The sequence below is a fragment of the Palaemon carinicauda genome, chromosome 5, assembly GCF_036898095.1.
Source record: "Palaemon carinicauda isolate YSFRI2023 chromosome 5, ASM3689809v2, whole genome shotgun sequence".
Classification (NCBI taxonomy): Eukaryota; Metazoa; Arthropoda; class Malacostraca; order Decapoda; family Palaemonidae; genus Palaemon; species Palaemon carinicauda.
Genome location: NC_090729.1, coordinates 72,552,215 through 72,571,585, shown reverse-complemented (window position 1 = coordinate 72,571,585; position 19,371 = coordinate 72,552,215). Strand labels below are relative to the sequence as shown.

The following is a 19,371-nucleotide window of genomic DNA, read 5'->3' as shown; positions in this document are numbered from 1 at the left end:
TCATTCATTATGCATGTGTTATTTAGTTAGCAGAACGACTTTCCCGGTTGTAATAGCATTAATAAATTATAAAAGCTATTTAGGCACAATTATACTAGTAAAGATATATATTTTATGCATAATTTCCTCTTCCTTTTGTCGATCGCATACGTTAGAGTTTCGGCGATTTAGGTAACCGAGATCTCATCTCGCGCTAGGCTACCTAGCCTATGTGCTGAGGTATACTTTCAACATTATCCCTGTTTACCCTCGTGTATCTTTTTATCGATTCTTAGGGAGATAGTACATCTCCTAGAATTATATAACTCGATACTAGTCTCCTGTGGAGATTTAAGGGTAATCCCTCCTTCACTCTGAGTGCCGCCATAGGCGACAACCCTATCTGGTCTTGCCATATAGTTCACTCCGGCTTGACTAGGCTAGGGTTTTCTGTCTCCCACCTTTGCCGGCGAGATCCCGGCTTTGGTTTCGACAAAATCTCAGAGTATTCAGTCTTTCTAGAGCAGCAGGGCGAGTAGTCACTCCCCTGCCGGCTTACAGCTGCCGGCATAGGAGGCTAAGCCTCCCTAGGCTGCACCTGAAGGGGTAGTATAATGCCACCACCTTCTCCCCTGCGGTCTAGAAGACTAGTCCTGTGTCGGCAGATCCTAGGCTGAAGAATAGATATTCTTCTGCCGCCTAGGATGTTGCCGATACTGAAACATTGTTTCTCTCTTGTGTGGAAGTGGTGGCAATCCTGCCGCCTTCTTCTAGACTTGATACAGAACCCTTTTCTCTTCCCCTCTCTGTCCTTTAGCAATGACTTAGCCATTGCAATCCTGTAGCCGTTATCTTGCAATCTCACCTCTTGCCGGGTAGGTTGCGGCGCCGGCTGGGCTCCTATATAAGCAGCTGTTTAGTTACTCAGTCTTTCCCTTAAGGACACAAGGCTCCGGGAAGGTTGTGCCGACTATGACGGCTGCAGGTGGGAGACCCTTCTGCTGCTGAAGGTTCTTCAGTCCTCCCTTGGGCTGCCATCCACACTCATGAAACCGGCAATGCCGGCAACGGATCTTGCGGCTGGATGGAAGCCTGAATGATGCATTCTCCCCTTCCATTTGAACCCTCATTCTGGAGGAGGGCAGTAAGGTTATATACTTACACCCTTATTTATTGTAAACAGACATTTTAATAAGGCAGCCTTCACTCCATGCTTTTTCTCTCTCTGTCAGCTAGTGCCGCCAGGTACTAACCCAGCTACCCAGCCGGCGATATGCCGGCCGAACTGTGCCGCCAGGTGCTAGCCCTGCCGGCGACATGCCGGCCGAACTGTGCCGCCAGGTGCTAGCCCTGCCGGCAACATACCGGCTGAACTACAGTATATGATTATACAGTAGCCAGTATATTTGCAGTATAGTATATACTGCAGGAAGAAAACTATTGTATATATTATACAGTAGTTATTTTCCAACATGTCTTGTGTATGCTTGCACAGTCTTTTGCTGAGACCTATCCTATATTGAAAGAATAAAATTCCTACAATACTCTGATTAGAAATCAGTTAATAACTTACCCTACAATATCAAATAGTTTACAGGGGTCAGTGGTACACTTTTCTATCCCTAGAGGTTAGAACCCTTATCTTTTGAGTTTTCCCTGATCAGGAAACTCTATGGTCTTAATATTGGGGGGGGGGGTCACAGCAATTGGCTGGGAGGGATACACAAGTATGTGTCTTTCCTAATTTCTAGTCCAGCCGGCGACATGCCGGCCGGACTGTGCCGCCAGGTGCTGGCCATGCCGCCAACATGCCGGCTGAACTACAGTATATGATTAAATGGTAGCCAGTATATTTGCAGTATAGTATATACTGCAGACAGAAAACTATAGTATTTATTATACAGTAGTTATTTTCCAACATACCTTGTGTATCCTTGTAGTCTTTTGCTGAGACCAATCCTATATTGAAAGAATAGAATTCCTTCAATACTCTGATCGGAAATCAATTAATACTTACCCCACAATATTAAATAATTAAGAAGGGTCAGTGGCAGTGTACACTTTTTCTATCCCTAGAGATTAGAACCCTTCTCTTTTGAGTTGTCCTGATAAAGGAAACTCTATATCCTTAATATTGAGGTGAGGTCACAGCAATTGGCAGGAAGGGATACTCAAGTATGTGTCTTTCCCAATTTCCTTCTAGCTTACTATCCTAAGCTATAATGGTTAAAATATTAATATTTGCATATCTGTTTATCATGTGAGATAAACAATCGCATACTCATTTAATTTTCCTTTCTTTACAGGAGGAACCCCAGATGAAATGCGATGCGATCTTCTGCAACCATAGGAGTAGGAACCTCTACAGTCACGAAGCGTGCAGGTCTAATGCCCCCTGCACCATGATTACCGAATCCCTGCAATATTGGGACCCCCAAGTCTCCAATATCTGCCGGACCTTGGTGACCGAAGGTTTCGATGACCCTAAGTCAAGGGAGTTGAGGGATGCGGCATGTGTAAAGCTGCGCAAGTGGGTAAGCGGGTTCCAGAAGAACTCTCCAGGACCATACCTACCTAACGATAGGATGCGTAGCTTGCTGTTCCTGAAAGCGGGTAGTGAAATTGCTGTGCCTCAAGCACGACCCGAACCTCCCTGCATCCAGATTGCAATCGAGACGGATGTCAGCTAGGCGTTGCAAAATATGGACATCCACCGGGAGGAAAGGATGTCGGAAGTGTCTATGGACACTGAAAAGGATCTATTAAAGGATAATCCCGAGGAGAAGTCTACTCTACCTCCGGAAGAAGATGATGATGTCGAGTCAGAGTTCCTTCCATTTGTGCTGGCACCGGAGCCGTTACCCTCGACATCTTCAGCTTCTACTCCTCCATTGGATAACATGAGCCAGGCACTGGCCCATCTTAACCCTGGATAGGTACGCTCCTCGGACACCCCTTTAAGGGTATACTCGGACGCGAGCGACCCCGACGCCAAAAAAAATTCTTGAAAAATCAGTTTTTGCAGTAACCTCCTTTTTTCTTTTGCCAAAAAAAAACTTCAATGAATGCTTAAAACAACTGTAAAGATAAATACTACTCATCTGCAGAAAAATTATTTATTATAAATATTTTAAAAAATTAAGTAGAAAAAAAAAACCTTACATAAAAATTCATAAAAAAAAAGTTTATACATATATACACAAATCCTTTTAGGAATTGATTCTTGAATGTTTAGGACACATCTTGATGTATTTTGGATGAAGTCAGACCCATGGAGGTGAAGATCTGAAATGAGAAAAAAAGGGTAACTTTTTTTGGCCAAAAAAATTTGTCCAAATTTGATGAATTTTTTTGGGTACCCAAATGAAATAGGAAGTGGCTAATTTTTTTAGGGAATAAACATATGTTATCCTAAAATAGAAATATGTAAAAAAAATCTTCATTATTTTGTAAATTACATTTATATCAGGGGCCATATCCAAAGGTAATTTTTTGAGTACTTAGAAATTTCGTAAAAAAATACATATATTTAATATATATGATATTTATGCAGGTAAAAATATACCAAAATATCACAAATTCTATAGGGAACAAGAATATATATAGATAAGGCAACTTACGCTTCAGATATGTCCACAAAATGGAAGGGTATGTCAATTTCAAGGTGTTATTTACTAATCTAATTATTCTTGGATATGCATAAAAATTGTATGGTGGGTTGCTGGATAATTGTCGATTATTTTACGACTATAAAATTAAAATTCTGACCCCAAAAAATTTTTTTGAAGGGAAATAAAATCGAAAAAAAAAATTTAAAACAATATAATATTTTAGCTAAAAAAATTTGATGATATTCAATCAAAAAAGAAGTAAACAAAATTTTCCGACAAATAAACATCTAGAGGAATCATTACTCTGTGATAGTTCCTTAGTACGTAGTAATTTTGAAAGAAATGGGAAAAAACGAAAAAAGTGGCAATCACAGGAAAATCGAACACATACCTATATATACGCCATATCTGGCTAAAAATAAAGATAGGCATGGGTAGCCAGATCATCTAGAAACACTTTCCAACACTATAAAAATACAAGTTTTGCGACACTACTTGCCAATTCCTTACGGTAACATGACTAAGCAAAAAAAGGCAAAACAAATAAAAAGGGGCACTCACGGAAAAATGGGCAACATTCTAATATACGGCATTTCAGAAAAAAAAAATTCAGCCACGTACTAGGCAAACCATCAAGGCACATTTTCCGACAAATAAACATCTAAATGAATCATTACTCTGTGATAGTTCCTTAGTACGTAGTAATTTTGAAAGAAATGGGAAAAAACAAAAAAATGGCAATCACCGGAAAATCGAACACATACCTATATATACGCCATATCTGGCTAAAAAAAAGATAGGCATGGGTAGCCAGATCATCTAGAAACACTTTCCGACACTATAAAAATATAAGTTTTGCGACACTACTTGCCAATTCCTTACGGTAACATGACTAAGTAAAAAAAATGCAAAACAAATAAAAAGGGGCACTCGTGGGAAAATGGCTAACATTCTAATATACGGCATTTCAGAAAAAAAAATTCAGCCACGTACTAGGCAAACCATCAAGGCACATTTTCCGACAAATAAACATCTAAATGAATCATTACTCTGTGATAGTTCCTTAGTACGTAGTAATTTTGAAAGAAATGGGAAAAAACGAAAAAAATGGCAATCGCAGGAAAATCGAACACATACCTATATATACGCCATATCTGGCTTAAAAAAAAGATAGGCATGGGTAGCCAGATCATCTAGAAACACTTTCCAACACTATAAAATTAAAAGTTTTGCGACACTACTTGCCAATTCCTTACGGTAACATGACTAAGCAAAAAAATGCAAAACAAATAAAAAGGGGCACTCGCGGAAAAATGGCCATTCTAATGTACGGCATTTCAGAAAAAAAAAATTTCAGCCACGTGCTAGGCAAACATCAAGGCACATTTTCCGACAAATAAACATATAAATGAATCATTACTCTATAATAGTTCCTTAGTACGTAGTAATTTTGAAAGAAATGGGAAAAAACGAAAAAATGGCAATCACAGGAAAATCGAACACATACCTATATATACGCCATATCTGGCTAAAAAAAAAAGATAGGCATGGGTAGCCAGATCATCTAGAAACACTTTCCAACACTATAAAAATATAAGTTTTGCGACACTTCTTGCCAATTCCTTACGGTATCATGACTAAGTAAAAAAATGAAAAACAAATAAAAAGGGGCCAACATTTTATTATACGCATTTCAGAAAAAAAAATTTCAGCCACGTGCTAGGCAAACCATCAAGGCACATTTTCCGACAAATAAACATCTAAATAAATCATTACTCTGTGATAGTTCCTTAGTACGTAGTAATTTTGAAAGAAATGGGAAAAAACGAAAAAATGGCAATCACAGGAAAATCGAACACATACCTATATATACGCTATATCTGGCTAAAAAAAAACAGGAATGGGTAGCCAGATCATCTAGAAACACTTTCCAACACTATAAAAATATAAGTTTTGCGACACTACTTGCCAATTCCTTACGGTAACATGACTAAGTAAAAAAATGCAAAACAAATAAAAAGGGGCACTCGCGGAAAAATGCCCAACATTCTAATATACGGCATCTCAGATAAAAAAAAAAGACATGCACGTGTTAGCCCAACCATCAAGGCACACTTTCTAACACACAAACATGAAAAAAAAAATCAGTAATATACGGCAATTCCTTGCTATGTAGTAAATTTTTACAAATATTGAAAAAAAAACAGAAATTGGCAACCGCAGTTAAATACCCAATATACCAATAACTACGTCGTATCTGACAAAAACAAAGTCACGCATGGGTAGCCAGATCATCTAGACACACTTTCCAACACTAAAAAAGCAAAAGTTTTACGACACTATTTAGCAATATCTTACGGAAAAATGACTTGGCAAAAAAATGAAAAAAAATGAAAAAGGGGCACTCGCGGTAAAATGTCCAACATTCTAATATACGGCATCTCAGATAAAATAAAAGACTTGCACGTGTTAGCCCAACCATCAAGGCACACTTTCTAACACATAAACATGAAAAAAAAATCAGTAATATACGGCAATTCCTTACTACGTAGTAAATTTTTACAAATATTGAAAAAAAAAAAAACAGAAATTGGCAACCGCAGTTAAATACCCAATATACCAATAACTACGTCGTATCTGACAAAAACAAAGTCACGCATGGGTAGCCAGATCATCTAGACACACTTTCCAACACTAAAAAAGCAAAAATTTTACGACACTATTTGGCAATATCTTACGGAAAAATGACTTGGCAAAAAAATGAAAAAAAATGAAAAAGGGGCACTCGCGGTAAAATGGTCCTCGTGGTGATGAACGACATTTTAACTAAAAAAAAATTATGCACATGGCAGCCAAACAATCCACCAAGACTTTCCACAACTGATAACCTATACAAGTTGCACCATTCTACGACAATTTCATAATACGTAATAACTTTGATAATTATGCAAATTACCTTAAAAGGGTAAACTCGGTCGAGCTCGACCCCGACGCGTCTCAGAAATCGGGGAAGGAGTACAGCTACAGCAATGCACATCTGGACACTACTAGAGCGTGTAGGCGAGACACCTACTGCAGGTCGATAACCCACAAATTCGGTCACGGGGGTGAGTCACGTGAGAAAAACCTCTTTTTTTTTTTACGCTTGGGGTCGCGGACGACCCCCCGTACCGTTCCAGGGTTAAGGCTTTAATGGAGAACATTCGCAAACAAGGCGAAGCAAGGGAAGCAAGATTTGAGAGAGAGCTCCATGAAGCTTCACTTATCGCCTCCCGAGGGTCATACAAGGGACCCAGAGTCCAAGACCTCCTAACCTGCTCCAAAACCAATCCCTGGAGGTATGCGGAGTTTATGCCGATTACGAACGGCAAACTCTACATCTTGGAGACGATGGGAGCCGTCCCCTTAGACGACATCCAGTTTTTGCCAAGCTTTAATGCTTACCCTGACTGCTTCATTTGACTGAAGCATGAACCAATGCCAAAAGAAGAGACGGAACCGGGCTATTCAGTTTCGAAAGTGTCCGCCTTGAGCAAGAAACACCCTACCTTTCTTGCTCCTGCTTCAATAGCCTTCCCCTTTACGTTGAAGGCATTTAAATCTGTTGCCAAGGCAGTGAAGCTAGGCAAACCATGCCCTGCACTAGAGGAGTGCTGGCCTCTGTCGTTAGCCTTGCCCATGCAATACAAGGACTGGAAGGAAGTCCACCTAACCTTCTCAGTAGGAAACTGGACGCAGATATCGCTGGACGACAGTTTGGCGAGAATCTCCCTAAACTTTCTGACTGTCTCTTGTGCAAGGAGCAAGAGACGAAGGAGAGACTTGTGGCATCTTTATCCCTACAGAACTGCACAGAGATGTGTGCAGGCCAAGGAAGTTCCCCAGACAAGCTCATGGTCCTGGCCAAAATGCATATGACCACCCTAGTAAAGGACCTGTATGCTTTCATGAAGGCTAGGAGAGCCTGTAAAGAGTTCGTGTTCGCTGCTGCAACAGTGAAACATGAACCCAGGAAGCTGATATCTTCTAACATCTGGGGTAAAGACCTCTTCCCAAACGAAGTAGTCAAAGAGGTAATCGAGAAAGCCATCACGGAGAATAGGAACCTTCTCCAGAAATGGGGCATCTCTTCAAACAGGAAGTCTTCCCCAGATGCTGGTCCCCAACCTAAAAGGAAGACAAAGAAGTCTAGACTTCCCCCTTGGCCTTCTCAACAACATCCCATAGATACTATGACTGCGGTGCCCCAAGTGGTGGCCCAAACACAGACCACCTTCCAAGTGGTGCCTCAACAGCTGGTTGCCCAGTCACCAGCATTCAACCCCGGGTTTGAGAGGCAAACCACTACCTTTCGGTTGAAAGGTAAAGGATCCAGCCGGGGCTCCTCTAGACATCCCTCAAGAGGTAGGGGAGGACGTGGTCGAGGAGGTAAACCGGTCAATCGAAGCAAAGAGATGCTTCTGGTAGGAGGGAGGCTCCAACAATTTCAGGATCGTTGGACCTTCGATCCTTGGGCCCACGTCCTGATCAAGATTGGACTAGGATGGAAACGTAACAAGTCTACACCATCATTTCCTCAATTCTTCCAACACTCCACCCCCGCATTAGAAGAATATACCCTAGAGCTCTTGAGCATACAGGTTACAAGGAAAGCAAAGTCCATCAAATTCCAGGGAAGGCTGTTTTGTGTTCCCAAGAAGGACTCAGACAAATTCAGAGTCATTCTGGAACTGTCGCTATTCAACAAGTTCATAGAAAACAGCAAGTTCAGGATGTTAATCCTTCAACACATAAGGACCCTGTTACAAAAAGGAGCGTTCACAGTCTCGATACCCCTGGCAGATGCCTATTGACACCTTCTAGTCAGTCACCCCCTCTCCTCCTACCTAGGATTCAAGTTACAGAAGATAAAGTATGTTCTCAAAACCATATCCTTCGGACTAAACATAGCCCCAAGTATCTTCATGAAACTTGCAGACGCAGTCGTGCAACAACTACGCCTAGAAGGTCTTTGGGTAGCAGCGTACCTGGACGACTGGCTGGTGCGGGCAGCATCCGAAGCGGCTTGTCTGCAAGCATCCAAAGAAGTGATCCAGTTCTGTGAAAATCCGGGATGCAAGATCAACTTCAAGAAGCCTCGATTCTCTCCAGCTCAAAGGTTTCAATGGCTGGAAATCCATTGGAACCTGAGGTCACATCCTCCCTCCATTCCCTCAGGGAAGAGGAGGGAGATCGCGGGGTCTGTCAAAAGACTACTGAATTCAAGACACCAACAGGAAAGAGTACTGGGGTCTCTCCAGTTCGCAGCAGTAACAGACCCAGTGCTGAGAGCACAGCTGAAAGATGCGTCAGGAGTCTGGAGAAGATACACATCAAATGCTCAAAGATATCTAAAATGACCGATACCGGCCTTACTACGATCACTTCTCAACCCGTGGTAGAAGGCCAAGAGCCTAATGAGGACCATGCCCTTGCAACCACTTCTGCCGTCAATTACCATCCACATGGATGCCTCGACGGAAGAATGGGGAGTTTACTCCCATCAAAGGAAAGTCCAAGGGACTTGTTCATCTCTGTTAAAGGCCTTTCTCATTAACATTTTCGAAGCCATGGCAGTCCTCTTGACGTTGGGAACTCTCCCCTCGCAGATCAGACCACATCAGGCTGATCTTGGACAGCGAAGTGATAGTGTGATGTCTGAACCGACAAGGCTCGAGATCATCCCATATCAACCATGTGATATTAGCCATCCTTTGTCTAGAGAGATGGCACCTATCAGCAGTTCACTTACAAAGGTTCCGCAATGTGACAGTGTATGCTCTATCCAGGCTCAAGCCGATAGAGTCAGAATGGTCTCCAGACGCAGACTCATTCTCCTCCATCTTGGAACAAGTCCCGGAACTGCAGATCGACCTCTTCGCGACGGGTGACATCAAGAAACTACCTCGATATGTAGCCCCATACGAGGACCCTCTAGAGGAGACAACGGACGCCATGTCCCTACGTTGGAACGAATGGACACAGATTTTCCTGCTCCTTCCATCCAATTTCCTGCTGAAGGTCCTCAACAAGCTGAGATCCTTCCAGGGAACGGCAACTCTAGTGGCCCCCAAGTGGCCCAAGAGCAACTGGTTCCCTCTAGTGATGGAACTGAGACTGAGGCCAGCCCTTTTACCGAACCCAGCACTATCTCAACGGATTAAGAAGTCGACTGTCTTCGCTTCATCACAGAGAACCCAAAACCTTCATCTCATGATTTTCTCGCCTTAGCAGTTAAGAAAAGATTTGTGATCTCAAAAGGCAGTATAGACTTCATAAAAGAATACAAGTCTAAGTCAACTAGAAGACAATATGAATCGTCTTGGAGAAAGTGGGTTGCTTTTGTTAAAGCAAAAGGACCGAAAGAAATTTCAATAGAGTTCTGTCTGTCCTTCTTTATCCACCTTCATGAACAAGGTCTGGCAGCCAACACAATAATTACATGCAAGTCAGCCCTGACTAGACCTCTTCTATACACCTTTCAAGTGGACCTGACGAACGAAATCTTTAACAAGATCCCGAAGGCATGCGCTAGACTTAGGCCTGCAGCTCCTCCGAAGCCCATTTCATGGTCCTTGGACAAGGTCCTACATTATGCTTCATCTGTGGAAAATGAAGATTGTTCTCTCAAGGATCTAACCCAGAAGGTTATTTTCCTGTTCGCTATAGCCTCAATGGCTAGAGTTAGTGAAATAGTAGCCCTATCAAGAAATGAGGGCCACATTCAGTTCACAGAAGTGGGAGAACTAAATCTCTTTCCTGATCCAACCTTTCTCGCCAAGAATGAGCTACCCACTAAGAGATGGGGTCCCTGGAGAATCTACCCTCTGAAGGAAGGTGTCTCTCTGTGTCCAGTAGAGTGTCTAAAGGTCTATCTTCGTAGCACTTCAGACTTCAGAGGAGGACAGCTCTTCAAAGGAGAAACTTCAGGATCAAACTTATCCCTAAAACAACTGAGGGCGAAGCTCACCTACTACATTCGCAGAGCGGATCCTGACAGTACACCCGCAGGTCATGATCCGAGAAAAATTGCTTCATCACTGAACTTTTTTCAGTATATGGACTTTGAGCGTCTTCGCTCATATACTGGATGGAAGTCATCCAGAGTGTTCTACAAAAACTACGCAAAGCAAGTCCACGAACTGAAGCATTATGTGGTGGCGGCAGGTAGTGTATTAAAACCTGTCGTCTAGTGCTGCGATGAACAGTTAATTGATTCGGACTATCAATTAGGGTGAAAAGGTGTTGACACTTCCAGTGTGATACCTTTTAAATGAATGTCACCATGGCGACACTAAGACTGTTCAAAATCTCAGGTGTGGAATTATACAGATAACACTTGTGCAGTGTGTACATAGTACACAGTGTTGATTGTATACAACATTTACAGGAAATTATATTAGAAAATTTTATCAAAAATTTTCAAATTTAGAATGTCACTCATCATTTCTTCTCTTTCAGGGAGAAAAATATTTTCTGTATACGTTGTACGTATAATTCCCTTAACACGTTATACTAGTTATTTCATTTGGTCATTTATTCAAAATAAATGTACATTAGTGTGTAATTGCATCTTATTTCGCCCTGCAATTAGCACAATAAATATGACAGAGTTCTCTTACTTATTTAACTAAGTAAACCTCATATGATTGTATGCTTACAAACAATGGATATAGTTGACACTTAGTCGTTCCGACAACATATACAAACCATGAGACTTTTGTATATCTAGTTGATACTTATGTTTGTTCATACAATATATACAAACTTTGAGAGCCCTTTTCTACTGTCTAGTATGACTCTTCCCTGCAGGGGGCAGGAAGCACTAACATTGTCCAAGATTAGTGGTAATGATGGATAACGGTAACGTCATTTGTCTGAATGGTCCGGATGACCATAGAAAAATTGTCCCAAGGTTAAGGCACCTATGAAAATCCACAGATACAGTACTTTCTAGTAATTCTCTGGTAAACTTCCATCAGGACGACATGGCTTGAGTCCAAAAACATATTTTGAGCGAAGCGAATAATCTATTTTTGGGTGAGATAGCCATGTCTTCCTGATGGACCCACCCTCCTTTTCTATAAAAAAAGGCCTTGGCAGGATCCCTCCCAAAATTACTATATCTCTAGCACCATTCTCAATGCTACAAGGAATGAGCGCCATCTTGGGTACGGCGCCATCTAGGTACTTGTAGTAGTACAGGAGGAAGGGTAACCTAGATAATGGCTCCCCTTCTATTTTTGCCACTCTTCACCCTCGAAACGAAAACGCTATTCGGGGTAAAGATTGCTATGTATCGTATCAAGATATACGTCCCCTGATATTATGCGATATCCTTAAAAGAAATTTTAAGGATATTCGCGCCAGGAGTTAGAATTCTGGAGACCTAAAGGTTAATTCTCTGGGAATATCACTATAGCCAAATATCCCTTAGAAAGCTACCTATAGGAACCTTCCATCAGGACGACATGGCTATCTCACCCAAAAATAGATTTTTCGCTTCGCTCAAAATCCGCTCTATAGTACCAGCAATGGCAATTGGAATTCTGATTCACGTCCAATAAAATTGGAGTCTTTTATAAAGAATGGGTCTTGATTGCACTATGCAATACCTTGTCCTTTGAGTTCTGTTTCTTAACCAAAAAACACTATGATCATCCTTTATATGCCCTAATTGATGGGGGGATAATGTAAGGTTTCGACCTTAGCTTTAACGTAAGTAACATGTACCTATCTTTAAGAGGTCATATGTCACATTGAACCATTACCTTGGCCCTAACCATTGAACCTTAAAAGGTACAGACTTCATACTTATGTACAAGTCTACCATCAATAGTTCAACAACTTTGGTTGTAAAGCCTTTCCAGATTCAGGTTGGTTATTCAGTAACAACTTAGACCACCTAATAATTCACTTCATTATACATGTAAATAGCTAATCATATATACCTTGCTCCTCTTAATAGTATTGGACTTAAGCACTTAAATTATTCAGTAAAATATGAAAAGTAAGTGATTGAAAGAAATACATGATAAAAAATTTCAACTGCATATTGTTTGCATTTGTTCATGTGTTGTCTTCAATCATTTGGATTGTAAATGTATATTAGTTTTGTGTGTCTTTCTCATTTTTCCTCAGCAAAGTTCTGCTACAAATGTTCTTGCTTCTACAGTGTTCAAGTATTTATGACCGAGAAAGCTTTAACTTTAACACACAAATCTGTGGAGGATTGTTTTTTTTTTTTTTTTTTTGTGTATGAGAGAGAGAGAGAGAGTGTGTGTGTGTGTGTGTGTGTGTGTGTGTGTGTGTGTGTGTTTTGTCAGCGAGCGAGAGGTAGTTAGTGTATCATTGACTGTTTGTTGTGAGACTGTCGGTATAACTGAGATTGTTTGTTTATGTTTTTAGCTAGGTTAGGACAATGCGAGAAGGACTCCAAGCACTCCAGCTTCATCTAACCAAATGCTAAAATCTAAGTCCCCAAATGGAGCTAAAATCAAAATTAGCATAAACAAAGCCAAAGAGAGGTAGATATGACAAATTCATAGGTAATTTGTATTTTTCCTAACTATACAAACCTTACCTATTTAATAGGGGTACAACTTTCGGCGTAGCTGAAATTACGAACCATTAATTTTTAACAAGGGTTAACTACCCATACCGCTAGTTAGCGGGGGTAGGGGAGGGTAGCTTGCTACTGCCCCCCCCTCACACACCTGTGATTGAGCTCACTTTGCTTGGAGGTAGGACTTCAAGGGGGATAGGGCTGGCGGGTAAGTTTGCTTAAATAGCTAAGGTTTGTATAGTTAGGAAAAATACAAATTATCTACGAATTTGTCATTTGTTCTGTAACTGGAATACAAACCACCCTATTTAATATAGGTGACTCACCCATTAGGAAGGGTGGACGTCCCTGCCAATCTAGCTTTTGGCTTTACCCAGGGCTCCTTATCTGAGTGTATCAGTACTCAAAAAATAAGGAGTCCCTGTATCTTGATATAACCTTGCTACGCAAGGTCCACGGCCTACACAAGCTGTGTGTTGAGGTATATAGAAGTGTGACTGTCTAGGTAAAGTTATTCCGAGTTCTTTAGAAGGAAAAACTGTGTTACTAAGACTTTCCCAATACCACCTCGTCAGGGTATGGGGACGCCGCACTATTAGTCTTAATACTAGGTACACAAGGGAGCATGGTTTACCTGCAGTGGTTTGAGGTCAGCTATGCAGAGAACCCAGGATGCTGCTTTCCCCAAGAGAGGGGAGAATGAAGAAAAGAATTAGGGCCAGTCAAACCTTTTCATTCACGCAGACTAAAACCGGGTAACAATGCCCTCAATCTTCTACTACTTGTCCAATAAGGAGCTTGAGGTTTTAAACCAGCTGTTGTGCAGCCACCCCAGGACCGATAGAGAATGTATCGAGTCTCCTGTGGGTCACGTCTTGCAGGTAGTGGGAAGTGAATGTGGTCTGACGATTCCACACCCCAGCTTGAAGAACCTGCATCACTGAGAAGTTTTTCTTGGATGCCAGGGACGTAGCTATGCCCGACATCATGAGGTCTGGGGCGACGTGAAGGAGGAGGGTCTGGATTCAGTGCATGGTCTATAACCTTGCGAATCCATGCTGAGATGGTGTTCTTGGTGACCCTCCTCTTGGTCCTTCCTGTGGTGACGAATAGTGTAGGCACACGAGGATGGGCTGCGGCTGTTCTCTTAAGATACAACCTCAAACTCCTCACTGGGCATAGTAAGAGATGGTCTGGGTCATCTGTTACAGTACGGACACTAGAAATTCGGAAAGAGTCGAATCGTGGATCCGCTACTCCCGGGTTCTGAGTCTTAGCAATAAACTCAGGGACGAAGCTGAACGTTACCTCTCCCAATCCCCTTGAATGGGCGATATCGTATGAGAGACCATGAAGTTCACTGACTCGCTTGGTGGAAGCCAAAGCTAGCAGGAACAACGTCTTCCAAGTCCGGTGGCGATCGGTTGCCTGGGATAATGGTTCATAGGGAGGTCTCTTGAGAGACATGAGAACTCGAACCACGTTCCATGGGGGAGGTCTCACTTCTAACTGGGGGCAGGTAAGTTCATAACTTCGTGTGAGTAAGGAAAGTTCTAGCGATGAAGAAATGTCCAATCCTTTCAGTCTGAAGGTGAGGCTTAAGGCTGAGCGATAGCCTTTACTGCCGAGACTGAAAGGCGCATTTCTTCACGCAAATACACAAGGAGCTCCGCTATTGCTGGAATAGTGGCATCGAGTGGAGAGATACCCCTTCCACGACACCAACCCCAGAAGACTTTCCACTTTTCCTGGTAGACTGCTGCTGATGACTTACGCAGGTATCCAGACATCCTAGTCGCAACTTGTTGCGAATATCCTCACTCAGAGAGGAGATGCTGGATAGTCCGGATAGGCGTGAAGTCGTAGCAAAGCTACGGCTTTGTGGAATATGTTGGCATGTGGTTGTTTGAGTAGATTTTGTCCGGAAACCATTCTGCGTGATGCTATAGCCGAGCTATGAGGGTCATTGAAAGACTGACCAATGTTCTGGTCTTGTTGAGTACCCTCTTCATCAGACAGAACGGGGGAAAGGCATAAACGTCGATGTTGTCCCACCATTGTTGGAAAGCATTTTGCCAGAGAGCCTTGGGGTCTGGGACTGGGGAACAATACAGCGGGAGCCTGAAGTTTAGGGCCATTGCGAAGAGGTCCACAGTCGAAGAACCCCACAAAATCAAGACTTTGTTGGCTACTAGATGATCCAAAGACCACTCGGTACTCAGGGCCGGATTTAGGCATGTGGAGGCCCCTGGGCAATCTATGTGTGGAGGCCCACCCTGCTTGAGGCGGGTGGCGAGCGAAGCAAGCCTCACTGGGGCCCGCTGTAAGCTCCACCGGGAAATCATCATTGCCGGTCCTGCCAGTAATGAATTTTGATCATCTTAATCACGTGTGCAAAATGACCTCTCTTGACTCTGTACACTTGAGTATAAAAGGATTATGAAAAGCAATTTCAAATAAATAGCATATGTTTTATTACCATAAATCTAAATATGTTAGTTTGCCTTCACTCATCAGGAGTCTTCACACCTGACTGTACAAACTGACCATTTTTCGAAGGTGATTAGGAAGCCTGACCCATACTCAGTGCCACCAATCTTAAAACCAAAACCAAAGTTTCTTCGTAGAATAGAAAAACTATAGCGGTATCTGTATTTACAGATCAGACACTTTACGAGACTTGGCCCTTGCAAATTTGGTTATCGATATGTCAAAGTCAATGTCTCTGAGGATGTCATACTCAATGCTCATCAAAGCCTGGTGACTGAGTCAATCATGATGCATTGTAGCACGAAGTCTGTTTTTGATATACTTCATTTTGCTGAATGAACGTTCTCCAGAGCAATTTGTGATCATAAGCACCAAGTACATCTGTAGCATTATCTCAACATTAGGAAAAGTATCTGCAACTTTCTTGTCTAGCAGCAATTTGTAAAGGAAATGTTCCTTCCCAAAGCTATCAGTCTTAACATAATCATCCAGAAACTGGGTGAAAAAGCTGCAAACTGTACAAGTTGATCTAGATCATCTTTATAATCATAAACTAATTTTACTGCATTTGCTTCTATTTCAGTACAGCTCAGGGATTCCAGTCTAGATAAGAAACCGAAAAGGGAACAAGTGTTCTTGTAGGCCTTCAAACATTGATTAAGGGAACTCAAAAACTGATCAATTACTGGAAGAAAATTATCAACACGAAACTTTTCAGAGTGAGAAAGAGTTACTTCCTCAGATCGTCCATAATGCAACGGATTCAGGCGCACATTGCGGTGACGAATGCGTGGTGGAGAATATTCATCGGTTCCAGATAAATCCTGTCCCTTCTTCTCATAAACATGAAAGCACTCTCGCTTTTCACGTACAAAACAATCCAAGGACTTCAACACTGCTACTGCTGTGTTCAGATCAAGTTTTGGGTCTTGCAGTGTGTTACTTCTGGCATCAACTCGGCCAAGAATGTCATGCCAAAAAATAACATAAATGGCAGTCTCTAATTTGAGCATCTCGTCATGGAGTCCATTGGCCTCATACCATGCTTTGGCTAGCTCATTTTCATCACTTGCTATTTTGGCACGAGCTTCACAGATTGGGTGATATCCTTGAATAAGTGCTTTCACGGCATCCGCTCGACAGGACCATCGTGTTGTAGAAACCCTCTTTGACACCGATACTGGACCAGATTCAACAGTTTTCAGTAGGTCTGTAAGGATTGCATACCGATGTGTAGAAGCTGTGAAAAACACATAAACTTCCTCAAGAAAACTGAAAAATGTGAGAGCTTCCTGATAACATTCAGCTGCAGCTTTTCCAATCAGGTTCAGTGAATGACCAAAAACAGGGTATCCAAACTGCATGAGGATTTTCAGCTACCACTTTGGCTTGCAGGACATGATATCTCCCACTCATAGCAGAGGCATTATCAAATGACTGACCACGTCAATTTTGATCCTTCAAACATTTCTTGAGCCTTGTGTCCTTGATTTGGTAAAAACTTCACAAATCTCTCTACAGGGGTGTCATGCTCCATGTATCTGAAAATCAGACTTAGTTGATCAACGTGGCCTTCATCTGGTGTGGAATCAAGAGAATTTGAGTAGTATTTTGACAATTTTATGCGTGAAATGATTTCATCCAAAACTTAATTACCCATTAGGCTGACTAGTTCTTCACAGATGGTTGAAGACAAATAATTTATATTACAACTGCCACAATTTGCATGTTTCTGGATGTGTTGCCTGAGGAAATAATCATACTCAGCCAGAAGTTCTAATAATCCTAAGTAGTTTCCATTATGAGGAGACCCAATTTTTTCATCATCGCCACGAAGAGCTAAACTGCGTTCACATGCAAATTTAAGCACACTCACTAGTCTCTTTATAACACTGCGCCAATATTGTTCAATTTAATTCACTTGCAACTCAAATTTAGAGTCTATAATTCCAGCTCCCACTGCACGAGTTGCTGCTGACAAAACTGCTTGAAGGTGGTCTTTGGATTGTTCATGGCCAACAAGTCGAATACTAACATGTTTCCAATCACAGAATCCATCAATGCAGAACATGGTACAAATACATATATTCAACAAATAAACTCTCAGAAACAAAAAAATATATAGAAATATTTGAAGCCAGACTTACCTACAAACCGTCCCTTCCGATTTTGTCAACCAACAATGCATTTAAAAATAGATAGGAGGTAATTTTAGGAGTAACTGTAAATATAGCATAAATTTCTAATAATATCACGTAATTTTACTTTGGTTATACTGTACTTTTCCGTGATGAAAAAAGATAAATCATAAATATCCACAATTGTGTTTTCTTCCTGACATAAAAGTTTATTCCTTATATATTTACTGAAATTAAAAATTATTTAAGGCTGGGTCCTTTTTTTGAGGCCCCCTAAAATGTGGAGGCCCCTGGGCAGGTGCCCTCTTTGTCTCCCCCCCCCCCGCCCCCTAAATCCGGCCCTGTCGGTACTCACTATCTGAGATGCTCTGCTCAGGTTGTTGGCGAGCACATTTCTTTTGCCCGGAATGAAGCATGCTGATTGTGGTATCGAGTGGAATTCGGCCCATCTCAAAATCTCTACTGCTAGATGGGATGGCTGCAGCGAAAAAGTACCTCCTTGCTTGTTGATGTAAGCCCCTACTGTGGTGTTGTCGCTCATCACCACCACTGAGTGGCCCGCCAGGAACTGTTGGAACTGTTGAAGGGCCAGAAAGACGGCCTTCATCTCTTAGGAGATTTATGTGGAGGTACTTTTCTGACTCTGACCAGAGGCCTGAGGTCGTGGGGTGCAGCACATGGGCCCCCCACCCTTTTTTTGAAGCGTCTGAGAACAGCATCAAATCCGGGGGGAGGACGAGAAGGTCCACTCCATTTCGTAGGTTCTTGTCTGTCACCCACCACTGGAGGTCTCGTCAGTTCCGCTAATCCCACGGGGATCCGGATGTCCGGGGAATCACGAGTTTAATTCCACCGGGACTTGAGTTGCCACTGGAGGGATTTCATCCTGAGGTGATTATTGGGAACTAGATGGGCCAGTGATGAAAGGTGACCGAGGAGACGTAACCACATTTGAGCTGGAAGTTCTTCTCGTCTGAGAAAGGGTCTTGCGACCTTTCTCAGCCTTGTTATCCTGTCTTCTGATGGGAAGGTTTTGTGGAGATTGGTGTCTATGATCATACCTAAGTATACCAGTCTCTATTTAGGAAGCAGAGAAGACTTCTCGAGATTTACCATGATCCCCAGATCCTGGCAAAGTCTCAGAAGTTTGTCTTGGTGTTGAAGAAGGGTTGACACCGAGTCTGCTAGGATTAGCCAGTTGTCCAGATAACGGAGGAGACAGATGCCAATCCTGTGTGCCCAGGATGACACTAGGGCAAACACACTGGTGAAAACTTGGGGTGCTGTGGAAAGACCGAAGCACAGCACCTTGAATTGGTACTTTCTGTTGTCTAGGCTGAATCTTAAGTACTTCCCTGAAGACGGATGGACTGGGATCTGGAAGTACGTGTCCTTTAGGTCCAGTGTACATATGAAGTCCTGAGGTCTTACTGCTAGTCTGACCGGGTCTGCCGTCTCCATGCTGAACGGAGTTTACTTGACAAACTTGTTCAAGGCTGAGAGGTCGATGACTGGTCTCCAGCCTCCAGACACCTTTCTTACAAGAAAG

General features: G+C 42.2%; 1 protein-coding gene and 1 pseudogene across 7 annotated transcripts in view; both read right to left on the bottom strand.

The window, feature by feature from the left end:
• Nucleotides 1-19,371, bottom strand: part of LOC137641331 (plasminogen receptor (KT)) — a 565,134-nt gene that overhangs the window by 117,718 nt on the left and 428,045 nt on the right. The window lies entirely within an intron of this gene.
• LOC137640465 (zinc finger MYM-type protein 1-like) lies at nt 15,850-16,697 on the bottom strand (annotated as a pseudogene).